General features: G+C 40.9%; 1 long non-coding RNA gene across 1 annotated transcript in view; it reads right to left on the bottom strand.

Annotated features, from left to right (window-relative positions):
* LOC124525927 (uncharacterized) overlaps positions 1-13,426 on the bottom strand; it is a 105,025-nt gene extending 91,599 nt beyond the window's left edge. Inside the window, exon 1 of the long non-coding RNA XR_006965585.1 lies at positions 13,350-13,426. This is a non-coding gene — a long non-coding RNA (uncharacterized LOC124525927). The remainder of the gene's footprint in view (positions 1-13,349) is intronic.
* Positions 13,427-17,166: the final 3,740 nt, after the last annotated feature.

Here is a 17,166-nt window from a genome sequence, read left to right as displayed (position 1 = left end):
TTCGTTCATTTGGCGGGGAGGTAAAAGGCAACAAATAGGGAAATATTTTAAGAGTGGAAACCCATAGTTCCATTTGTAAGACTCATTCTCTTGCCCTTATCTTATCTGGGAAGCAAAGAGAAACTGGGAACTGGATCCGGAGACTGCACGGTGACTCCCAGAGCACTAGAGGTCATGGGTAGAATTGCCAAAGAAAGTCACAACCTCCTGATTCTATGCATGTTCTGTCCCTCAAAAGGGCCAACCATCTGTGCATCTGCCTATATTCTCCTTTTCATCTCAGGTCATTCCAAAGGGTAGAGTGTCCGCTTGAGCATTTGGGGGATCTATTCAGGATGCTCTGGGGTTAGAAGAGAGAACCATAAGAGAGGACACTCCCCTGACCCCAGCAGAGCATTACTTCAAATCACAGTAAGTGGCCATGGAGTCAGACTATCTAGACTTTGTCAAACCTTAGCTCCACCATTTAAAGCTGGGGGACCTCTCTGAACCTCAGTTTTAACATCAGGAAAATGGATATAATACCCCATACCTCATTCACTAGAATAACCGTGGTGATGTAAGCAAAGCACACCAGGTTCATGCTAAGAATTCAATGAAAATTAACTGCTATTTCTGGAAAAGGAAAAATAAATGCATATCCACCTCTACTCTAGTAACCATCTGTCTTCTAGTTCTCTCCTAGGGTCTTTGAGAAGAATAAAAATATAGAGCAGTTTTCCTACCATTAAAACCCTTTAATATTTTGGAATAGAACATATAGAAGCAGGAAATTTTCAAATAAAATGATCCAGGCCTCTCCCGATTGGTCCACTAACATACCATCAGCTACATTCCACACAGAGTCTGCTGAACTCTTGGTCCCTACAATGCAGAGATTTTGATCGTTGGCTTGTTAATTACAAAACAAGTTACACTAAAACATACAACAGTACCACACACGTAACCAGGGCACTGCTTCACCTGGGAGATCTGTAATATAAATTTGAAAGTGAATTCCAAAATTTTTTAAATGTACCCTTTAGTTGTAGAATTATGGTCATTAGAGTTGATCCCCATTTTCTGTTTTGGGTTTTTTTGTTTGTTTGTTTGTTTCTTTTGCAGTGTGGACTTTGCAGTGTTTTTAATTTATAAATAAGGGCTTGAACAAGATATGCCCTAAAGGCATTTCTTCTGTAGTCTTTCATTATTCTCTGAAGTCCTCAAATCAAACTCCATGTCACATTTTTAGCAATTAATGAAGGCAGTTTCTGAGAAGGGGAAGTTGAAAGGAAATATGCCTCTATCAAAAGTTGCTTATGCCAACTGCAGGCAGAGCCTTTTCATAATCTTGCAAGACACAAAATAAGAAAGTCTGAACTCTCTGTGTCATTTGCAGAGAGGGGGCAATCATGATGAAAAGGAAACCACTGAGGGCAGCAGGGAGATTCCAAAAGGCACAAGATATGGGGCAGAATCCTGGAAGCAGATTGCATGTGGTACAATGGAAGGTAAGGAAACAGAGAGGTGAGGTTGTTTTTAAATATTTAAAGCCCCACTCCCCACCCTCCATTCCCAGTCTCGTCTAGGTATTTTCTCATCTTCACACATTGCATCCTATCAGAAACCGTGGCAGCTTTTCATCTTCCCCAGCCCAGCTTTCTCTCACCTTCTTTCACACATCCTGTGCTTTTCATACACATCACATTCCGATTACCAGGTGCACTGTCCACCACCAGAACAGTGTAGGAAAAGCAGTCTAATTAATGATTACCATTTACAATTCTATAGAAGCTGTTGCTCTGCACAGTCAATAAGCAGCCTGAGGTTTCATTATCCCTAAGTTGTAACTTAAAAAAAAAAAAAAATTCTGATATATTCCATTCAACCATTTGGCACATATCTTTCATTCAAAAATGAAAGGAGGAAATTATTCATTTATGAAAGAACGTACTAATGTGAATCTTTAGAGATTCTTAGCTATCCCATATATGGGATGATTGTCTTGAAACTGAAAACAAGCATTCAATCTATCAGCAAAGACTTCTCAGGAGCCCATCATTCAAGCTCTTTCACCAGCCACTATGGGGGATGGGATAGATGATTCCTGTTCTTCAAAGAGTTCACAATCTAGTTGAAGGAAACCAAAATTGAAATAATGTGTTTTAGTTGCTAATAACACAACAGTGTAAAACTAGACAAGGGCAGTGTAACAAACATGTTTCCTACTCCATAGATGGCACATGGTGGTAAGAGTTGAGAGGAAACAAAGCCACTGTGTTGTGCGGTGGGCTACAAAGCCTTCCCAGCACGGGTGGGGTCTGTCCTGGGCCAGCCCTGCCATGGATGGTAGACTTTGGACTGGCTGGGAGGAGGAGGAGGAGGCCAGGTTCCCCCAAGGGAGGGAGAGTGGGAAGAACATCTATCAGCCATAGCTACTTGTAAAGCATGTTCAGAAGCCGTGTCTGGTTGAAGTCGAAGTTTCATGTAGAGGAGCAAGAGATGGTGATAAAAACAAGGCATCCGGGCTTAAGATAATTTAAAGAGACCCGAGTCTACCATATTGCACTAATTGTATTCTCTCAGCCAAAAAAAAAAAAAATATTTAACCTTCTGCTATGTACAAGGCACCGTTAGGGGTGAGGGAAGGCAGAGGAACAAAAAGGAAAGATCTAATTTGAGCTCAGGAGCTAGACATGAAAACAGGAAATGTTAACAATACAAAAATACACTAAACAGGACCAAAAAAATAATAAAAGGAAGGTGAACTGGCAAATAATTACTCCATCTGTAGAGGAAACCAATTATTTTGTCTGCTAAAAATCGTTTCCTTTCTTCTGAGAATAGAGCCTTCCTTTACTTCTGAGTATCATTCCCCCCAGCCCCCTAGTGAATCCTGTGATATCCACAGGAACTGCCATTTCTTCCACCTCCCTGTTCCCCTGGCCATCACCAATGGAAACTCACCAAGAAGTGAGTTTGAGTTCCAGCAGCACGGAAGTCCCTGGTCCCAGTTCCTTCCAGGAACCAGTTACATCCTTGATTGTTTTTTCCAATCTTTTTAATAATAATAATACTATGAGAATTGGCTCATCAACTCTCCTTCTCATAACGCTCATTCAAATTGGATGCCTGTCACTTGTAACTCACGGAGTCATATTAAACTTCTGAGTGCTTAAAATCTGCCTCACATAGTAATTGTTCACATTCCTTTCTTCAAACTTCTGGATATCCCATGGTCATCTTTGTGTTACCTACAGCGTCTATGTCTGTGATTTGTCCTAAGCAGACAGAATTAGGTAATACTAGCTGCCATAACAGAGAAACTCCCAAATCTCAGTTGCCCAACCACTTATGAGATCATTTCTCACTTCCAAAAGTGCATAGTCTTAAAGCAGAGGTGGCTATCCACTAGGTGGTGTTTCTGGGACCAGCTTCTCTTACCTTCTAGCTCCATCTTCCAAGGCCATGTTTTTTTGTGCTGGATCCTCCATAGGCAGGAGCAGAAAGTATGAAGACGCCTTCTACTTATTAAGTACCTGGGCCCACAACTGACTACATCTCTGCTCTCATTCCACTGGAAGAAGGAGGCACACAGACATGAAGGCTGGGAAATGTGATCCCCAGATAGGCAGCCAGGTCCTGGCAGTGGCTACACACCCTGGAAAGGAGGGTGTGATTGCTGGTGACAAATTAGCCATCTCTTCCACAAAGTCATTCAAGTAATGTTGACCAAATTGACCTTACTACAAGCAAGAAAGAGAAAGAAAGGAAGGGAGAAAGAAGTAGCAAAGTGAAGGAAAAACTCTCTGTGAGTTACAGACAGGAAAAGATTGCGTCTGAGTACCTTAGTGAAATGGCAACACCTCAAACACACATTTTTTAAAAATTCTCCCAAATGATTAATCTTGGCATCTAAACTTGGGTAAGTCAAAGCTCAACATTGTCAAAACTCTCTTCACATAAAAGCATGAAACAGTCTCCAAAGAACTCTCCTTAATGGCTGGAAATCCAAGGATACAGATGTCTTCTTAAAAATGGCTGTTTTGGGGGGGCACCTGGGTGGCTCAGCCAGTTAAGCGTCTGACTTCAGCTCAGGTCATGATCTCTCAGTTCGTGGGTTCGAGCCCTGCGTCGGGCCTCAGAGCTCAGAGCCTGGAGCCTGTTTCAGATTCCGTGTCTCCCTCTGTCTCTGCCCCTCCCCTGCTTATGTTCTCTCTGTCTCTCAAAACTAAATAAACATTAAAAAAAGGCTGTTTCTTCTATTGAATTGAATCCCACCTTCTTTCTCTGTGAGGACAATGAGGGGAAAATGTACAACCCTTGAAACAAACAAGAAACATTTCAAAGCCTTTCCAGAGAGTTTCCAAAATTTTTAATTTGTTTCCAAAAATGTTGTAAATACAAACTCTATGGTATGAAAGTGGGGTTCTGGTTCAGAAGTAGGGTTCTGGAGCAAACATCCATGCTTGGGGGAGAGAAGAGAGTGGAAGAGACGGGAGGTTCCAAAACAAGGCAGGACCTCAGCTGTGGAGGGCTCTGGGAAGGCTTCCCCCAACTCTGACTCCCCAAATATCAGGACAGGTTCTCTGGCACTGAAGGAAACTTGTGAAGAATAGCACCATGTTTAATGTGTTGACTTCCAATGCCTAGCACAGTGCCCAATAACTGCCAAGTATTCAATAAATATTTGGTGAATGAGTTAATGAATGGAGCTGGGATTTAGTTATTCTATCTTAGATGCGAAGTGAATATTTGGCCTCAATAACAAAGAAAAAATCTAGAACTGGGGCACAAGATTGGAGCAAGACAAGTAAGAGGCATTCAATGCTAAGTTTCTTTAAGTGCTTTTAGTTGGAGACCCATGTGGTCTCAGAGTCAGGAGCAAAGATGAGTCACCAAGCAGAGGTCAAAAAGATTTAGCTAATTAGGTGGCATGTTGAGTCAGGGAGCCAAGAAAATTTTGAGTTTTAAATTATTGTACAACCTAATTGGAGAAGGTCAATGGTAGGAAAAGATCTGATTTCTTCCTTCATAGCTTATCTGTGCTACTCCAAAATGCAGAACCGGTCTTGAGCAAAACCATAAAGTAGACCTCACTCATTCATTTCCTCTCCTGTCACCCCCATAGCAAGTAAATGTACCTCCTTGTGTCCAACAGCTTTATATTTTCCCCATCCACCCCTTACTTCCTAGGTCTTCCTAGGGCAACACCTCCTGATTCAGATCTCCCCATCCTGAATGTACCTTTCTTATGTCACAGTCATTTACACCTGCTCTTGGCTGGTGAGAGATGCCTACTTTGTTAGTCTGTTCATGTGCTCAGAGAGGGCATTAATGGTAAATTCAGCTAAAATATTGTCTTGTTTATTGGGGTCTTCTGGAGACAAAACCTTCACCTGATGGAGTATCTGTAATCATGAAAATTTTCGAGTGAAGCAAGGCCACTGGGGAGGAGATCACGGGGCAGGCTGAACTTCCCTTGTCCTTTAAATCACAGCAGGAGAGGGACCTGCTCTTTCTGTCAGATCCAGAGACCAGGCTATCAAACCCTTTTAAAACAGCAACTGTCCTGGTTGAATCAACACTGAGAGACCTCTCCTGGTAAAACCTCAGCCCCAGGCCAGAGAGGTATGGGTTACAGTGGTGGGTGTCTTTTCAAAAGGGTTCCATGGTCATTTCCCTTTAGACCCCTGACTCCTGCATTTCTGGTTATCTCAAATGCTTCTTATAAATTAATAGGCGAAAACACACAACAGTGGTCTGTGGTGCCTCTTAAACACTCCTTTGGGGAAAAAAAAAATTCACTTAAAGAATAAAATTGAACTTCCCCACGATTTGTAACTGTGACCAAACCACACCAGTCTCCACAGTTTACTCATGGCTGAAGGAGGGACATCACGCCATAACCCCAGGAACAGTCTGAAGGTGGTTCTGTCGAAAAAGCACTACAAATTACCAGGCTGCCAAGCTAAGAAAAGGGAAGTGTTAGCGACTATTATGCACGCTCACGATTTTACCCCTTTTTCCTTTCTATTGCTACCGCTGCCCTTTAAACGTTTCCCAAACCAATATGAGATATAAGTGAATTCATAGAACTATATATATATGCCTATATCCTTATATATACATAGATATATTCACACATATGTAAAGTCACTATTCCTAGAAACATTCCCAAAGGAAGCGCTTTTTAAGATCTTCTCTTCAAAATAACAAAGTAGCTTATAGTCTTTATTACAAATTATTATAATAGTCTCACATATTCAGCAGACGGCTCTATAGAAACACGACCATACACACTTTCCCTCTTGAACTGGACAACAATGGTAACAACAACAGAAGACACCAACAGTGATAAGGAAAGTGCTTAAAGCAAGCCCATGAGCTTCATCCAGGAAGATAAATGAGGTCACCCTGGAGCCTATGGGCCAGAGCTAATTGACATACTCGGGGGTTCGCCTTAAGTGATCAGCTTGCACCTGATGAAACTTGCTTACTTATCTGGTACCCCATGAAACGCATAGATGTGCCTCAGCCAACAGGAGATGGAAGTAGATGTACAGTGGGCTGTATTTATGAAGCAGACCCAGGGAAACCAGTACAAATGATAGGAGAGGACAGAGGGGAAATTGAAAGAGAAATCAAGCAGACAGGCCCAGTCCTTTATGAGCTCTGACACCTGAGGATATCACTCTGCCTCCCACAGTTTACAAATAATAGAGCAATGGTGCCAAGTCATAAAGAAAGGTTAGGTCACATCTGAGAGACTGTGTTTATTAAGACAGGGAAATGCTAATGCATCCTAGACAATTATCCATTAAAACTGGTCTTCCGAAGGCTTTGATACATCAGATGTATCTTTAAAAACCTAAGCAGTGAAAGCATGTAATTCTTCAATGGTAACAGTATGACGTGATAGTGGGACCACCAAGCAAGCTCAAGAATTGAGAATAATAGAGGGAGAAATGGTCAAAGGCTACTCTCTTATTTTTTAACCCCTTTTTGTTACTTTAAAGTAGAATCTTTTTAATTTTAGAGGAACTCTTTTAATAAATAATAATTAGATAAGTGTGTTTTCAAGTAAACATTTACAATTGAAGAATAGTGCTTCTAAAATGCTTCAAGGTATTTATTTGAGTCATTTACTCAAGTGTATCAGTCACACTTCTTGGTTCAGAGGCGACTGTGGTGACAAGTTTTCATTTATCCAAACACAATCCCCTTACCTCAATACAATCTCACGTTTGCTAAGGGTCTATGTAAACAATCTTCTGCTTGTCATTCAAAACCCTTGTGGATTCTAAATCAACTCTATTTAGACAAAGTAGCAATTGTGCCAGGCAGAGTCCTACCCTCAAGAAATACCTAGATCAATCACCAGGGCTCAGGGCCTAGCCGTAAGGAAGCAGGTAAAAAGTCCCTGCAGTAGAATAAGTGCTATGTTAGAGCTATAAATACAAGGCTTTTCACAAGAACAATGGCAAAAGGTGTGAGTAGGGTTTAGTGTGTGTGTGTGTGTATGTATGTATATGTGTATATGTATGGATAAATGGAGGTACGTAGATACATGATACGTTTTGACTGCCATGACAGTTAAATAGTGAGTCTCTCCTTCATGGAAATGAAAACATAGCACAGTAAGTTGGAATTATACCATCTACCATCAGGTAAATCTGGACTAGAACCAGATTGTGCCACTCATTAGCTGTGCAGTCTTGAAGAGGTTACTTGACCTCTCTGAGCTCATTTTCACCTATAAAATAATTACAGTAAGCGTAGAGAGTTTTTAAAGCTCTTTGTAAAGGAGAATCAAAAATCAGTCATGATAATTCCTTATTATTGGTATGTAAGTTGTTCTTTAAAATAGTGAATGTCGACAGACATTCAGAATAGTCTGTTTCTCATTTTAAAATGTGGTCTAAAATGTTGTGTTCTAGAATACGAACAAGGAAGGGTTGAGCCCTACAAACACGCAGGTATGCATGCCCAAAAGAACAACAAAAACAGCCAGGCAGGGGTAAGAGCCCCAGCTTTTTTGGAAGCTTTCCTGAGTGCCCAAATATTTTTAGATTAATTTTTAAATTGAAGACACACACACACACACACACACACACACACACACACACACCCCAAAAGGCATAGAACAAACACCCAGAAATATTTTGCTTCAATTTTATATGGGTTATTTTTACATATCTGTCTTGCTGTGTGGATTTCATTGAGAATGAAATGAATCCGTGATATTGCTTCCATGGAAACCTGTTTCTTTGTGATTGGCTGAGCGGTATCCAGGCACTTCGACAATACCCCAGAAAGTACAAGTACTGTTAATATTTAACAGACACAGTAAAATCTACCAACCCCATGGCATTTGTTATGCAACTCACTATTAATAAAGAGATTCAGATTCATCCTAACAGTTTCTCACCCTCTAAATATCCTTGAGAGGCTGTTTTGCTTGTTAAAACCTGACATACAAAGAAACCCGAGTGAGTGAGGAGGACAGGCCATGGAAGAAGGGGCATAAAACCTTGAAGGTGTGATAAGATAAAACCTTATCATACTCATCATTGCAAGTGCCTCCATTTCATTTGTTTTATTTCAAGATAGAACTGGTTTCAAAGAGAAAAGTGATTTGCCCAAAAGGAATGTTTTGCCATTTTGCATTTAATCATGATTGAGAAAGAAAGTATCATGTCACCTAAGACAATTTATATAACCAGGAACATGCTGGTGTGACTAACCAAGCAAGATAAAGCAAATGATACAAAATTAAATGGCCCAAAGGAAACAGTGTGCATTTACCAGTGTCCCTGGGAAATTGAGGGTTTTCTTTTTTTTTAAGCATATATGACTTGGAACTCCCAGTGTGCCTTGAATTAAGAGAAGCACTCATATTAAAAAAAAAAAAAATCCCAATTTGCAAAAGAGTTGAATTCTCATGTAATCATTTTTTCTACAATACCTACACTGCCTGGATACTTGAGCACTTGTATTTAAAGTTTTATTTACATCGCATCAGGAGTAAATCTACCACTTTAATGGGAGCCACAGTACTGCAAAGAAGCCAGAGTTTTTCATGTTTCCATATATTATCATTCCACTTAGAGTATGTTTGTTTGAATGGCTTATTTGAGATTGAGTTTCTCAACTCCCAGTAAAGGATACAATTTAGAAACCTGAACATATATGTTTAGGTTAAAAGCCTTAAAAATAATAGGGGAAAATTACTATACTTCGAGCTTATATATAAATGACTTTATAGAGAGGTGTTCGTTTTATATATAAATCCAAAGAAAATCAGGTTAGAAAGTGCTACTGGCCAAAATCCCTGGACAATATCTAAAGCTGTGATTTGCTGATAGTCCAGAAAAACAGCTGCACACGTGCTTTCTGTGCATCTTTAAACTGATATAATGTCGAATAATAGGATAGGTTTAAAAATGTATATACAGCAGTAGCTCAGCCATGATAAATTAACATAAATTTCTAAAAGACTAAAAAAAAATCATACATCAAAACGTTAACCATGATTATCTCTGGGGCCTTTAGTTGATTTTTGTGGGATTTTCTTTTAATTTATATCTTAGTCTCATCACATTTTCTGCATAACGTATATGTTATTTAAAAAGGGAAAAAAAATTAAAGAAACTACCAGCACTCTTTTACTCTTTCTCTGTAAGGACAATTAAACCTTAAATATATAAAGAAACTTACATGTTTTACAGTATCATCCTGGGGTTCCCTGTCTCCCAACACTTATATTGAATATGAGACATAGTACTCTGATGCTTTGCACATCTTTTTTTTTTTTTTAATTCACTTATTTTGAGAGAGCGCAGGAAGGGTCAGAGAGAGAGGGAGACAGAGAGGATTCCAAAAGCAGGCTCCACACTGCCAGCATAAAACCCAATGCGGGGCTCCAACTCACAAACCGTGAGACCATGACCTGAGCTGAAACCAAGAGCCAGATGCTTAACCAAGTGAGCCACCCAGGTGCCCCTGCACATCTTTTTTTTTTTTTTTTTTTAATTTTTTTTTCAACGTTTATTTTTGGGACAGAGAGAGACAGAGCATGAACGGGGGAGGGGCAGAGAGAGAGGGAGACACAGAATCGGAAACAGGCTCCAGGCTCTGAGCCATTAGCCCAGAGCCTGACGCGGGGCTCGAACTCCCGGACCGCGAGATCGTGACCTGGCTGAAGTCGGACGCTTAACCGACTGCGCCACCCAGGCGCCCCCCTGCACATCTTTTTAAACTAAGTTATAAGCCCATTTTCCCATCTTAATTTTTGTATGCTTCTCTTGAATGTAACACACTGCAAAGAATCAAGCAGACACTTAACACCAAAAATAACTTACAACAATCCCTTCCTTTTTGTATGTTTTAAAATTCATCCTTGCAGCCAAACATTTCCTAAAGAACTGACAGATAGCACTTCAATCAATTTTCTCTTTAAACTATTTTCCAGGGGTGCCTGGGTGGCACCAACTTCGGCTCAGGTCGTGATCTCACGGTTTGTGAGTTTGAGCCCTGTGTCAGGTTCTGTGCTGACACCTCAGAGCATTGGAGCCTGCTTCAGGTTCTGTGTCTCCCCCCCCCCCCCGCCCTTCTCCTGCTTGTGCTCTCTCTCTCAAAAATAAATAAACATTTTTTAATTAATTAACGAAATTAAAAAATAAAACTATTCTCCAAAGTTTGAAACTCTGAGGTTTTAAAAGATATCTACTTTCCTGGCCATCCATGCAGTTTTGGAGGAAAGGACATATGAAATAATAACATGAGTGAAATCTAAGCAGTTTATGAAGAACAATGCCTAGAAAGGGTCAAGGGACACTTCCGTCAGTGCCGCTCACTAAGTGGAGAGACAAACGAGGAAGGCGGTTACCTCCCCATCCAGTCACCCTCCCAGTCTATTCCCAGAGTGAAAGCAGCTGTCAGGGCAAATGGAGTTCCAAGGGACTGTCCCAAGATGCATGCATGATAAAGAAGCGGGGCGGTGAGGGGGGGTGAAGAGACAGACACCCTATGATGCTGAGATAGAAGAGAAATTGAGTTTCAGTGTTCCTTTTCTAGGTTGCTCACTTGTCATAAGGAATCTGCATCAGCGAAGTCACTGCAAACATACATGAGTAAATTAGAAAAAGGTGCCCCTTCCCCGCAGCAGACACAGTCTTGACCAAAGCATGCACCTTGGTGAGTGAACATTCCCACTTACTCCCTGACCAGAAAATCTCATGCAGTAAGCAACCTGCACAACTGTCTGCAGTAGTCCATGAACTAGAAATACAATCAAATTGGGTCTGCCTCTAACTGGAAGGTATTTTTGACTTCTTGCCAATGAAGTATCCCATAGTTAGTTCATATCACACATCTGATACATAACAGGGACCAAGAGATGATTTCTAGAGTCCAGAGGTAAATGAATTATTTCCCCCAATGAAAAGGAAAATGGATACCCAACTCATGGAGTATTGTAATGCTTGAATGAGATACTATATGTCAAGCACAGAGCACAATGTCTAGCATGAATCACTCAGTAAAATGTTGGTTCTTTGCCATTTTCTCCTACCAGTACTGAAACTATTTAGATAAAAGCTGCTGTTACAGCGGTAATTTTTTTTTAATAGAACTCTTTCTTGCTATAAATCCCAAAACCTTCATATTTCCCCACGTAGGAACCAACTTTATTCCCTTCCCCACCACCATCCTCTATACCAAATACATTTTAGAGTAGCAGGCAGTATGCCATAGACACTGAACCCATCTGGAAGAACTACAAATTAGTTTTGTATGAAATGTTAGTGCAAAACTCAGAGCCAGCTCTGGCTTTCCATTTTATAATGAAACTAAAATTTGGCCCATGTTTGCAAAAATTTTGCCAGCATTTGCTATGGGCCTGTGATTGTCATTAACCCATGCATTTGAACCCATATCAAAGGCAAAGATTCCAGATCTGTTGAGAGCAGGGCAGAAGTGAGGCACATCTCCCAAATGTCACTTTGCACACTGACCCTGAAAAGAATGAGATGTTGATGCACAAAACCGTTCAGGAAAAATGTGCAGAGTCATAGCTTTCAATGAACTTGGGTCACGGTCCTTCCTGCAGTTCCTTCTCTTCCAAATGAGCCTCAGAGACAGATCAGCTGTTTTTGAATGTTTACCATGGTTTCTGGGGCAGCCACGAGTTCTCTCTTTCCCTATAGTTCTTTAGTTAAAACACTAGAAAAGGGTAGAGAAAGTACTGGCCATATCTTGAGCCAATTCAAAGGCAGTGGTAAGAAGACACCCAAGTTCTGTGAATATCCCCAATCTTGGCATTGATTGCCAACCGGGCATAGGGTGACACTGTTTTCAACATATCCCTTATCCCCTGTCTGAGGTAGCTGCAGCCCTCTCAGAATTTCTGGGACCTAGAATCTCACAAGTAGATAACGACACGCACGCACCCCCACCCAGTTATTTTAATAAAATGTCATGTCGCCGATTTTTCTGACCTCTCTTAGCTTTAGCCAGGGACAGTTTCTAGAGGATGAAACCCAAGGCAGTGATCTCACTTGTGGCATCTTAATAAATGAAAAATTGTTCAAATCAGAGAATTTCTATCATCAAGGCAAGTTTGAAAATAATGGAGGACATTGTACAGAACACACCAGAATTAAGCAACCCGATCAGAATGAAAATGTATACAAAACAACAGAGAGTACAAGTACTTTAAAGCTAAGGAAATGAAAATAGATTCTTTTGAGGTGCGGAACAAGTCAAGGGAGGGAAAAGAGAGAAGAAACAAACCAAGAGCTTTGGGCTCTTCTGAGTTGTAGCCTCTCTTCAGCTGAGCCTATCAGGTGAGACCAGACCTTCCAGGATGCCAAGCAGACAGGAAAATGAGGCCCTGGCTTTGTCTCCATCCTTTGACTCTCACCCAACATTGTACACTCCCTGCATCTGATTGACTTTTTATGAAGGACTCAAGTGCCTCTTGGTAAACAACTCCAAATCCTTGAATCCGACCATCACTCGCACCCGTAAGTTAAGTTGCTGCTATTATGATGCTATTTTTAAAAACCCTCAAAAATAAATACAGTAAAACCTTGGGTTGCAGGTGACTTGTGCTGCGAGGGTTCTGCAAGACAAGTAAACATTTCTAATAAATTTTAACTTGATAAATGAGTGATGTCTTGTAATACAAGTAGTAAGTGAGGCCAAATGTCACATGATCCCAACTGAGCCAATGGCTCTTAAAATTCGCCTTGATACAGGAGTGCTTTGGATTACAAGTATGTTTCAAGAATGAGTTGTGCTCACAAACCAAGGCTTTACTGTATATGAATAAGCATAATGGAATTTTATTGTTTTATATGACTTACCTGCCCTCCCACATACTTTAAGCACCAAGTCCATATCAATTCGCTGCTTTGTAACCCACACATCCTAGTCCAGCACCTTGAATAAAAGAAATGCATCAACATTTATTCATTTATACTATATCTACATATTTTCTTAAGTTCAAAATTGTTACTTAGTTAAGAGCCATTTGAAATGCAGACAAGAACAGTTTTAGTACCAATTTGGTTTTCCCTGAATGTACCTCTGTATTCACTCTTTCCACAAGGGGAGGTATGAGGTACTGTGCGAGGTTTCCCCAGGGTACCACACTGAAGACCACATGGTCTCTGCCCATCACCATCCAGGTAGGGAGACAACAAAGTGTGCATGTTGCTGAAACAATGTAATGATGGGTAGTTTTGCCTCTAAAATAATATAGAAAGAGAGTGATGTTGGGATTTTGTATCAGGAGTTACCTATCAGCTTCCTCCTGCAGATCTAGGCACCTTCAGTTTCCCAAGAAAGACACAATCGCAGAGATGTAGTTAAACATGCATGTAGGTCTTCATGACTCAGGGATTCTATCAAGTTCAATACTGATTCCCACCTGACAGCTCATGGCAGGTGCTCTGTATTTGCTGCACAAAGGGGAACAGGGAGCTGAGACAACCTTTGAGCTGTAACTTCTTTGACTATGCTGTGGAAGTATAAATGTGAATGACACCTACTTTTCTTGAGAAACAATCCTGCCCCCCAGGTAGTCTTCTCAGGATGAGGGAACCCTGCCCAAGAGGTCAGCAGGCCTAGCGCAATCTCACTGTCCCACGTAAGTTCCGAGAGAGACAGGCCACTAAAATATAAGCTGAGGAGAAGAGTATGGTCTGATTATCTTCATGCTACAACCAGGGCCTACACAATGTCTAATCTAGTAAGTCCTTAAGGAAAGTTTCTTGAATTAATAGATAAATGAATGAATCAAGAAAGGACCTAAAGCAATGACTCTAAAGAGGAAACACCAAACACGGACCAGAGGCCATGCAAAGTGCAGAAAGTCTTCTGTCTTCTCTCATTATATTGAAATTTATACCATCACACCCATAAAAAGGAACCCTGGTCAAATACAGTCCTTGGCCTTGACCTTTCTTCTGCCTAGAGTGAATGAGAAGAGAAATCAGAGCTTTCCCTAGAATTGGGAGATAAATGTTTTTGGTTTTGTTTTTTGTTTTGTTTGTTTGTTTGTTTTTTGAGATAGAGAGAAAGAGAGAAAGAATATATGCACAGACATGCGCGAATTGGGGAGGGACAGAGGGAGAGAGAGAGAAAATCTTAAGCAGGGCATGAAGCCCGACACAGAGCTCAATCTCATTATCTCACCATTAGCCGTGAGATCATGACATGAGCTGAAATCAAGACTCAGATGCTCAACCAACCGAGCCACCCAGGAGCCGCGCAATAAATATGTTTTAAAAGTATGCTCAAAGTATTGCTGGGAATACAGTAGAGAACAGGAGAATGCACTTACTTCATTCAGCCTTACAGTTAAAGAATTCTTCTTGGAGATGGGGTCATTTGAGCTATTTACATTCCACACAAACCATAAGGCCTGCCCTTCCGAGAAACTTTGCACTTGGACTAAAAGAGGATGGCAGTAAGAAAGACAACTTCATATTTCCCCCCACACACACGCACAAAAAAAGAATGTACAAACAACAAAAATGGTCATAGATACCAAAGACTATTTCCTGGCGACATAACTCTTACCTTACTTATCCCGGTGGCTTATGCAATAGTTCAAAAATAAGAAATAAAATTAAGGAGAAATCAAACACGGCAGGGAACACGGACTGAGAATTTAACTATGTCTCTAGGTTTACTAAGAAAGGATGGAAGATACTTTCCTTGTCTCCATCTCAAGGGAAGAACAAAGATTTGTGACCTAGATGTCACCTAAGGAAGTGTTCAGAATTTAGGCTCCCAGGTAAGCAGTGAGATTGTTTACGAGCAAAAAGGATCAAAAGTGTCTAAAAGGCATGACTCTATCCAAGCGGATCTTTGTGCCCCATGTAATGCAGGACTACTAATGAGGTCACATGAAGTCTATACTCTGGGCCCTGTGTCCCAGGAGGGATCAAAGATCCCATGGCCCAACTGAACATGTAGACTGCAGCGCCATGCTTTTCAATGAGCCACTTCTGCAGCAAGACCAGAGGCCTTTCCTCAGATTTGCTGGAAGATATACGACCTTCAGTTTCCTTGAACGGCCAAAGGAAATTGCAGGGCAAAAATGGAGGAGATCAAATTTCCAATAACCTTGCAGGGGAGAGGAGGCAACAGAGCCAGATTTACCTAAACATGAACACGAATAAATGTCCTGCTCCCTAAGTTGAGGAGCAAATTCATACCCATTTTTGAAGTTTGACCAAAGCTCAAGAACAAAAATCAACCCGTTGAAAAAACTAAGCCCCTACATCTTTGTAAATGAACAGAATCCCATGTGCTACAGGGTACCCATATTTACCTCAGACACAGCAAGTCAAGTGGAAAACCAGCCAAGCTTGATACGTTCACCCAATTTCTAACCTTCCCAGAGCTAGAAGAAGGTCTGTTTCAAGCAGTTTCAGTTACTGGCCTGAGATGACCCAAGGACTTCCCATTAATAGCCACTCAAAAATAGATTAAAAAAATAAAATCCACACACCAAAATTCCCTCCTTGGCCAATCACCCACTTCACTACATAATAGAACAGGGCGTCTAACATTTAAGCGGAACTAATGTTACATGTCAGTGCTAAAACTCGTGTTTTCTTTTGTATTTTTTTTCACAGAATATATTAACAATGTCTAAAGGTAACAAGAATTCCATAGGGGCATTTCGCCTTTCTAGATAGCAGGTATTCACTGGTTCTTGAATGTTTCAGACAAGGCAGAATTTCTGGCTTATTGTGTTTGAGAGGAAGCAAAGCATTTTGAATCAAAACAGAGGGGGGGACTGCAAAGTGAATTCCAGTGAAACATGAGCAAGCAAACACATCTAAGTAGGTTTTGTTATGGCTTAGCATTCAAGGGATGGGGGAATAAAATAAAAAGTATCCGATTGTTAAATCAAGACTTCCTAGGCTCCCCTGTCCGGTAGTCAATTTGCCAATTGCCTTTTTTCTTCTCTAATCCTATTTTTCAATACCTCATAACTCAAACCTGATTGATCATTTGATCATATCAGCCTAAACTCATTAGGCCAATTAAATTAGAACGTATGCAGTGGAGAATCAGACTTGCTCAGTTCCAACAGAGCCATCCACAACTGGCCTCCTAAACATCGTTTCAAGTGCTGTGATCTTACGTGGGTGGTTTGTTTTTTTTTTAAAGGGGACATATTGCCACTCAGAAGGACTTCTCAGGGCACCGTGAGGGGGAAATAGTACCAAAAACCAGAGAAATCTGACAAAAATAGGATGCCTTGTCACCCAAACTCTCAGGCAGCTCACACATATGGTTCTGTATTTTAAACGTGAAGAAATAGATTGTCTTAAAAGCCTGGTCCTCTTAGCAGAGCAACTCCCAGAGTCCTCTTCTTTCCTCATGAACTTTTGAAGAGAAGGATTGCTCTCAAGAAGCCTCACGAATTTGTTGGCAAGATTGCAGACAGGCAGCAGGGTATGGTTCAGCCAGACATCTACTAATGGGCAGGACACGGGGTGCCCTGGTGAGGGGCTGAATCAAGAAGGTGGGGGGGAGGGGGCTTTTCCTTAATTAGTGCACAGAGGGGTCACATTTATGCAATTTTTCAGGAGGGGACATGTTTCCTTATATCTGTAAAAAGGCACTACATATGCTAACAGCTAGAGAGATGAGTACTAA

The sequence above is a fragment of the Lynx rufus genome, unplaced genomic scaffold (assembly GCF_022079265.1).
Source record: "Lynx rufus isolate CCGP_SWC_20201006 ecotype Redwood Valley unplaced genomic scaffold, mLynRuf1.p SCAF_5, whole genome shotgun sequence".
Lineage (NCBI taxonomy): Eukaryota > Metazoa > Chordata > Mammalia > Carnivora > Felidae > Lynx > Lynx rufus.
This window is presented reverse-complemented; position numbering and strand designations above follow the sequence as displayed.